Source organism: Hippopotamus amphibius, chromosome 12, assembly GCF_030028045.1.
Source record: "Hippopotamus amphibius kiboko isolate mHipAmp2 chromosome 12, mHipAmp2.hap2, whole genome shotgun sequence".
NCBI classification, from domain to species: domain Eukaryota; kingdom Metazoa; phylum Chordata; class Mammalia; order Artiodactyla; family Hippopotamidae; genus Hippopotamus; species Hippopotamus amphibius.
The window spans coordinates 64,663,451-64,672,853 of record NC_080197.1 but is presented as its reverse complement, the minus strand read 5'-3'; the positions used below and the strand labels follow the sequence as shown (position 1 = coordinate 64,672,853).

At 39.1% G+C, this 9,403-nt stretch overlaps 1 pseudogene; it reads right to left on the bottom strand.

The window, feature by feature from the left end:
- Positions 1 to 1,597: 1,597 nt before the first annotated feature.
- On the bottom strand, positions 1,598 to 2,670 carry LOC130833884 (GTP-binding nuclear protein Ran-like; annotated as a pseudogene).
- Between the last annotated feature and the right edge of the window lie 6,733 nt (positions 2,671 to 9,403).

The window sequence follows — 9,403 nt, the reverse complement described above, 5'->3', positions numbered from 1 at the left end:
ATTTCAGTCCACGTTTTCTGCCAATTTTGCTTTTTGTTTGCAATAATGTGATAACACATAGGCAATGTGTAATCACAGGGAGTAAAGTAGTATGACTATTTGGAAGGTCAACTAACTTTTAACCATTATAGTTCAAATCAAGATATCAAAGAAATTGTCTAATTCCCAGAATGAATTAAAGTAACTTCTGTAAGGGCCTGCCTCGCTCAAGAAATAAGGTAAGTAATGAGACCACCTGGTTCATCTAAAAAAATTATTAGGAGTTACTGGGGTATAAGGCAAATTTTGTGTAATTTTTTTTTCCAAGCAAAGTAGAAGCAATATATTTTGCAATTTTTTCTTCCAACGAGTGATGTAAATTCTCTCCCACCTCCAAGTAGCTTCCAAAATTTAACTCTTACATTTAAGATTCAGAATATTTGTCATACTCGCATTCTACATAAGGTTACAAGCACGTATCCTTCATGTAAGTTATCTGAAAGGTCTCATCCAGATTATGGGAAGAAACTTCCCATCTGTTAAAATCTGATTCTGAGTATATAGCATAGCATATACAGCAATTCAAATCTGTTAAGTGAATCTATTAATATTTATTCAATATTTTAACAAATTACCCAATTTTACTCTTTAAATTTCATTTTTCCATATATTTAAGTGACCCTTCCCTACCTTTTTAGGTAGGAAAGTAATCACTTAAGGATAATTGGACATCTAAAGAACTTTGGTGAACTGAACTATAGTACAGTGGTACTTACATGAGCAAAATAGCTCTAATTTTGATTTCTAACTGCTACAGTACAGTGTCAATAGGATCAAACTCAGGCAAGAGGGACTCAATTCATGTTTACACGTGGAAACCATACAAAGGTCCGTGGTTAATTTACTGAAAGTTTGGCAGTCTGTTTCACATCACTGAGAAGCCAGCCTAAGCTCTACTTCTATGTTGCAGCATCCTGTGTCCTTGCACCACCCACAAAAAATTCTTTGGGGGCAGAAAAATCATCAAAGCTGTCATGTGTCCAATGAAATCCTTAATCTTTGACATCTTTAAAGCTTGGGAGTACTTGACAAAAGCAGATAAACTTGGAACATCTTCTAGAATACCAACTTTACATTAAACATGTAACATTAAAACAAAAAGCAAATAAATGCACACTTTATGCTCATTTTTAACAGATGAGACATCCCTCAAGTTCCTGCAACTGTTTGTATGGTTTCGTCACATTTTGAAAAGCTCTATATAAGAACATCGTCACTTCTGCCACAAAAGCAATTATAATTCTTAAAGTCTCTAATAGGAACGTCTAAAACAGGTACCACTTTTATTCTGACAGGTCACATAAATCTCAAACAAGCTCTTCCCTAGGTGACACTGTGTGGGCCAAAAGGCGCGGGGGGGTAGACATTATTTTAGCCTAACTGCGCTGACAGTATTTATACCTCTTAACTTCCCAAATACAATACTGTTGATCTGTCATTTCATTTGTGTGAAATGATTCAAATGTACAGAAAATCAAAGATTTCAACCTAATAGACTTCAAATTAAGTGGTAAGAGCAAAGGCAATTCAAATATTAACGTGGCACAACTCTCCGTTAGTGGTTTTAAAATGCTCATTTAAACAAGGGATGAGCTCGCTTGCTTAGATATTTGAAATACAACTTTATTCTGATTCTAAACGAAGAGGAATGGGAATGACAGTAACAAACTGAACGTTGTGATGTGACCGCAGCAGTCTTCTATTTGAAACTCTAGGAGGAAACAACTGGGTTCCAAAACACCTAAATATGCAGGTCCAAAAAATGAAGGTTTTTTTTTTTTTAACTGCCACATTGACTCCGAAGCCCATTCATCTCCTTCAGCATCCCAAAGATTAAGCACATGTTCTGCTCAGCTATATAATAAAGTGGCAAACACGCTGCACCACCGACATCACAGGACAGTTGCCTATAAAACTAGACTTCTGACGCTGGGCTCCAGCTTCGCTTTCTCACAGGTCATCATCTTCATCCGGGAGGGCAGTTGTCTGAGCAACCTCTAGATCGTGCTCGTACTGTGCTGCCAAGGCTGGGTCCATGACCACCTCTGGCGGGGCGAGAGCAGGCATGGCGACAAACTCCAGGTTAGGGTCTCCGATCAGTTTTCTAGCAAGCCAGAGGAAGGGCTTTTCAAAGTTGTAGTTACTTTTGGCAGAAATGTCATAGTACTGAAGATTCTTCTTTCGGTGGAAGACAATTGACTTTGCCTTAACCTTTCTGTCCTTAATATCCACTTTGTTGCCACACATCGTGTGATGGGGATGTTCTCACACACTCGTACCAGATCTCTATGCCAGTTGGGCACATTCTTGTAAGTAACTCTCGATGTGACATCAAACATTATAATGGCACACTGAGCTTGGATGTAATAGCCATCTCTCAGTCCGCCAAACTTCTCCTGACCAGCTGTATCCAGCACATTGAACTTAATAGGTCCTCTGTTGGTATGGAACACGAGGGGGTGGACCTCAACACCCAAGGTAGCTACATACTTCTTCTCAAATTCACCAGTCAGATGATGCTTCACAAACGTAGTTTTTCCAGTACCACCATCACCCACCAATACAAGTTTGAACTGAACTTGGGGTTCTCCTTGGGCAGCCATCGTGATGTTACTTCCAGAAGGGTCTCCGCGCCCGTCTGACTGAGGCAAATTTTGTGTAATTTTGTAAGTAATTTTTTTTTTTTTTTTAATATTTTTTTTTCAGGCCCGCGGCGGCTCCATGCCCCTCCTCCAGCTCCTCGCCGCCGCCGCGCCTCGCTCCACGGTGCGCCGCCGCCGCCGCCGCGCGCTCCGACTGACCTTTTGTAAGTAATTTTGATGTGTGTGTGGAGATTCACACATCCATTCATTCATTCAAAAAGTTATTGATTATCTGACATGTACTAGGCTGTGTGTGGTAAGTGCTGGTAAGATGGACATGATACATCAGATAAGATTAGGTTGAGCTGGGAGCAGCAGCAGATACCCCCTCCCCCAAACAGCATTAACTTAATCAAAATAGAATTTAATTTCTCTCTCACTTGTCAGTCTGAAGGAAGCAGTTTGGAGCTGTTATGTTGGTGCTGCTGCCTGAAGTCCTTAGGGACCCAGGCTACATCCAGGTGTCTGCTCTGCATCCCTAGGGTGTAGCCTTTGTCTTCTTCATCCCAGATGCAGGTACAGTCATCCCATCCACATCCCAAGCAACAGATTGAAGAAGAGGAAATAAAGCAGAACCAAGTATTTGCCAACCATCTTTTAAGGAAATTTCCCATAATCTGCCATACATTTCTCTTTTTCCATTCTATTCACCAAAACCCAACCAATATGTCTTTAGTTCATGCATCCATGTATCCAACAAAAAAAATCAGGGGGGATCTGAGAGGGGAGAAGGGATGTTGGGTAAATTATCAATTTCTGCCATGCATGGCCCCGAACCTCTAGTACCTAATACTCTAATTAAGCTAGAGGAGAGGGGAAGGAGGGCAGAGTTAGCTTACGCTATAATTTACCAATTTTTAGAAATCCTTCTCCCAAGGCAATAGAAATAAAACCAAAAGTAAACAAAGGGGACCTAATCAAACTTACAAGCTTCTGCGAAGCAAAGGAAACCATAAACAAAACAAAAAGACAGCCTACAGAATGGGAGAAAATATTTGCAAACGATGCGACTGACAAGGGCTTAATTTCCAAAATATACACACAGCACATAAAACTCAACAACAAAAAAAATAAACAACCCAATTGAAAAATGGGCAGAAGACCTAAAAAGACATTTCTCCAAAGAAGAAATACAGATAGCCAATAGGCACATGAAAAGATGCTCAACACCACTAATTGTTAGAGAAATGCAAATCAGAACTACCATGAGGTGCCACTTCATGCCAGTCAGAAGGGCCATCATCAAAAAATTTACAAATAACAAATGCTGCAGAGGGTGTGGAGAAAAGGGAATCCTCCTACACTGCTGGAGGGAATGTAAGTTGGTGCAGCCACTGTGGAAAACAGTATAGAGGTTCCGCAGAAAACTAAAAATAGAATTACCATATGATCCAGCAATCCCGCTCCTGGGCATATATCCAGACAAAACTATAATTCAAAAAGATACATGTTCAAAGCAGCACAGTTTACAATAGCCAAGACATGGAAACAACCTAAATGTCCCTTGACAGATGAATGGATAAAACAGATTTGGACCATATATACAATGGAATACTACTCAGCCATTAAAACAAAGAATGAAACAATGCCATTTTCACCAACATGGATGCAACTAGAGATTATCATACTAAGTAAAGTAAGTCAGAAAGAGAAAGACAAATACCATATGATATCACTTATATGTGGAATCTAAAATATGACACAAATGAACCTATCTATGAAACAGAAACAGAATCAGGGACACAGAGAATAGACTGATGTTTGCCAAGGGGGAGTGGGGTAAGAGAGGGATGGTTGGGAGTTTGGGATTAGCAGATGCAAACTGGTATATATAGGATGGATAAACAACAAGGTCCTAACTGTATAGCACAGGGAAATATATTCAATATCCTGTGATAAACCACAATGGAAATTATATATATATATACATATATATGCATAACTGAGTCACTTTGCTGTACAGCAGTAATTAACATGACATTGTAAATCAACTATACTTCAATAAAAAAAAAGATTAAAAAAAAAAGAAATCCTTGTAGAGGTAGTGTTTTTTAACAACAAAACTGAGGTAACACTTTCTCCAGGAAGACCTCCCTCATGGTTGCAAGATGGATGCCCTTTTTACAAGCTTTCTTCCGCCTTGTGCAGTATCTATCATATCATTTATTACCAATATAATATTTGTTTATCTCCTCTCCATTCCCTCCCACCCCAACTTGACTGAAATGCCTTGAGGGACTGTACTGGCTTGAGAATTTGTATTTCTTTCTATCCCAAGTATCCCTAGCCTAAGGTGCGACATATTATTAGATTCATGAAAATTGTCTGACTTAAATTGGGTAAATAAGTAAACTGCAGATAAAGCATCTCTAATCAAATGTAATAAAGGTAGTTACCAAAGAGTAATAGTATAAAGAGAATTTCTCCAGCTATCAAAATATTTAGCACCTTACTTTTTGCTTATGAACAGAAGCGATTCTTTTATTTTCATCAACATTTAGAATATCATCTAATCTTCCAAGCATATTAAATATGGCTGACAAATTTAGAATTCATTGCATTTTGTTGATGATGAATGTTATGACAATTATAAAAATTCTAAAATCACCCTATTGTCAAGATTGCTTCCCCAAAAACTTTCTTAAAATACTCTGGTAAAAAACATAAAGATCTATTTCTATTTCTATACGAATGATAAAGTTGGGCTCAGAATGGCGCACCTGGAACAGAATAACACACATGCCTATAACCAACGCTGTTTCTTAGGTTTATACCCTATGCAGTTCTAGTGGGGCAGGCCTCCAGTGGACAACAAGACTGTCACCAAAATGAGTTCCATGGCTGTTTCTCCTTTCCCCTCCTCTGTTACCCGTACACAACTTTGCAAAAAGAGAGAAATTTAAGCTGATATGGTTTCTTAAAGCCCTTTTCATTTCAAACCTATTTATTTCCTGTGTAACTATTAATAATTTTTTCTTAATTTTCTTAGGTCAAACATGCATGTCCTTCAGATCAGAAATTCAACTGTTGAGATACTTCTGAATTTACCACTGCTTGGTCTTAAGATAAATGTATCCACAATAGAAGAGCTTTGTTAAAAGGTCTCCAGGTTTCTTTTCCCATGGCACTGTACACTGTTATGTTATGGTTCATTCAGTTACTAAACACTTGTTGAATACTAACTATATACAAGGCAGTGCCTATCATAATGCAAAAATTTGCATTCACATTACATTTTCCTTAATTGGGACTATATGATATATTACAATTAGCTACAGACATTCTATTTTAGATTACTATTTATATAATTCTACATGTAACTGAAACATAAATGATAAATTGGAAACTGAGGAAAACTGGTTAAAAATCAAACATATACATATACATGTGTGTGTACATAAGCTTCTGTAATAAGATACGAGCTGGTGGGGAAAAATTTCTTGCTTTAAGCAAGTGGTGACTGAAAACATTAAAGAAAAATTGTCTATTCAGAGAGTAAAACACTAAAGATGAGGGAGAAAATGACTCCCCTGCTTTCTTTTGTTTATTCCTTGGGCTTAGGGAATGAGATCTGATAACATTTTTCACTTATAGCCATACACATAATTAGTGATTGTAAGTTTCCTTGTTTTTCCCTCCAGTTCATTCAACTACAGTATCTGATTTTCTAAGATACTAATACTACATAGATTTTCTAATACTACATATTACTTGTTATTAATATTACTTTTTCTAGGAAGAACTTATATTCAAAAAAAGGCTCCATAGGGCCCCTTTTCTAGGATGAACTTACATTCAATTGTCTCCAAATTACAGACAATGTTGAGTCCTTTCTGTCCTTCAATATCTCACTCAATAGAACTACAAACCTTAGTATTCTTTAAGCCAGGTAGACAACTCTATAGAAAGCAGCTATTTTCATACATTGCTATGCCAGTTTTGGGCCCATGTCATTTTTTTTTTCTCGTCTATATGGGATATTCTATAAAAAGCTGAAGAGAATGTTAAATCTAAGAAAGGAAAGAAACATGACTCACTGGCAAGTTGCAGTAATAAAAACAGAAATAAGTATCAAGTAAGGAGTGCTTCATAAAATATAGGGCACTATGTATATATCAGCACTATTATTCATTCACGTAAGTAACGTTTATTGAATTCTAGGTGATAAAGGTAAATAAAAGGTTTCCATTTAGGGAGTTAGGGAGGAGAAAGAGATGCAGACTACATGAACAATTCAGTAGAGAAAATGTGGGAACATGGCAGAAGGAATCGCTTGTTGGCCCAAAGGAATCAGAGATGGTTCCTTCCTTTTTTGGGGGGAGGGGGAGTGGGGGGCCAGGCCGCGATGCCTGCAGGATCTTAGCTCCTCAACCAGGGATAGAACCAGTGCCCCCTACAGTGGAAGCTCAGAGTCTTAATGACTGGACCCCCAAGGAAGTCCCTCTGGGATGGTTTCTTAGCAGAAGTAAGTCTTGAGCTAAGAATGTAAACATAAGTAGGAGTTTGTTAAGTAAGCAGAGAAGAGGACATACTAGGGAGAGAGAGTAGCATGGACAGAGCCTCGAAAGAGCCTGGCTTGTTCAGAGAACAGTAGGCTGCTCCGTCTGGTGACCAGGTAGGTGGGCAGGGCTCAGATCAAGAAGGGTCTCGAATGCCAGGCAACAGCCTTTGGATTTGTCTTCTAAGTTTTTTGAGCCACAAGAGGATTTTCTGCAAGAAAGGAACATAATCAGATTTGCATTTTTAAAAAGATCATTCTGGTAGGGGTGGCGAATGCTCATAGTAGGATATGAGAAATGAGGAAGAGGGTAACTTGGTGATACATTCAATGAATAATTATTAACTGACTGGTTGTGCGAGGATGATTCTGAAGTTTCTGACGTGGATGTTTGTTTGGATGCTGGTACCATTCACTAAGAGGGGAACACATAGGGTGGTGCAAATATTTGGAGGAAAAGTGACTTGTTTGGAAATGTTGAATTTGAGTACTGGAGGACCACCCAGAAGGAATATTCCAGAAGGAACATGTCTAGAAGGAAATTTGATATACGGTCTAGAACTCAGGAGAGCGGTCTAGGCTGGAAATAAGATTTAGGAACTATTGTCACACAGGGCATTGGTTTTATATACATTAGTATACATAAAAATCATCAAAATGGTTGTTAGATGCCGACTCCTTGGTGTAATCCTCAGAGGTTCTGGTCGAATGGATCTGGGAGAGGCCCAGGAATCAGTACTGAAACAAGCTTCCTGGTGACTGTGCTGCAGATGGTCTAGAGCAAAGAGCTGGAGGAGAACAAGGAAGTGGCATCAAGAAACCCAAAAGCGGAAAGTTTCAAGGATGGAAGTGGTGACATATGAATACAGCAGGGAGGTCAAACAAGCTTGGAGCTGAAAGTATCCACTGGACTTGGCAGCCCTTGGGAGGGACACTGGTGACTCAGAAGAGCAGATGCAGTGACACCGTGGCACCGGCTGCAGCAGGTAGAGAGCAATTGCAGGGAAGGAAGAGACCGAGTGAATGAAGCTTGGCTAGGAAGGGAATCCCTCATGGACAGAATTTGAAATCTAATGTCCAAATGACCAGGTTTAAGCTCGAAGTTTGCTGCTTGTTGGCTAGATTACATAATATCTTCACAGAGCCCATTTTCTTGTTTATAATATGTTGATAATGTCTATGTACAGAGCCATATGTACAAGTTAAATATGATACTGTGTGTGAAAGAACTCTGTAAATTTCCCTTCCAAATTTCTCTATTAACAAACCATCTGAGTAGCAGAAACCTAAACAGTGCTATGCAGCAGGCATCTTACTTGTGTCTGTCCACTGTGACAAAACATCCCCAGCTTCAGCTGTTGCAGTGCTCACCCCATGAAAGCATACGACTTTAGAGCAAAAAAGAATCACATGTGATGTCCTAAATAGACCAATGCCCTTATGTGACAGATGAGAATCCAGAGGTCTGAGATGGGAATGGAGGTTAAATGATTTGTTCAAAGTCATACACTAATTCACGGCAAAGGCAGGCATAAAATTCAGCTAGACTCCTGACTCACTCTTTCCAGTCCCCTGCCCCTGCATTATAACATACTTCTTTTAATTCTCTATCATTTGCATTTTGGTCTTTTTCTTTTACAACAAAGAGAGAAGTACATGATTGAGGCTTTGTTGACTGGGATAAGAGAAAAGGTATTTAATTTGAATGAGTCCAGAGGTTCAGTGGTAAGTTCCTTGAAGACATTTTTGATATCCATCCCTCTGAGTCTCCAAGCCTCCAGGCAGATGCCAACTTAGTCTGGAACTCCAGCTGTAGCAGAGGGATCAGTCAGCAGCAGAGTCGCTATGTATTTCTTTCAATTATCCCCATTTATAATTGAAGAGCTCTCCAAAACATCAACATTTAAAGAGTGCAGTTTGAGATAGGCCTTGAGTGGTTCACGGGACACCCTAGGAAGCACCTGCTATAGAAGGTTTATTTCTATGAGAAGGATAGAGGTGCTACTTCCACACTCTACTTCAATATTTACATGTCCATCTTCCTTTCTAAGCTACCCAGAGCAGGCCAAGGCTTTTGATTCCTCTCACCCAGCACGGTGGCTGGCACACCACATGTAGTAGGGATCGTATAGGTGGTTATTGGATGAATGAGTGAAATCGTTTCATCTACAACTCTCTTACCCATTTATTCCTTAACAGAAGAAGAATCTCTAATAAATTGACT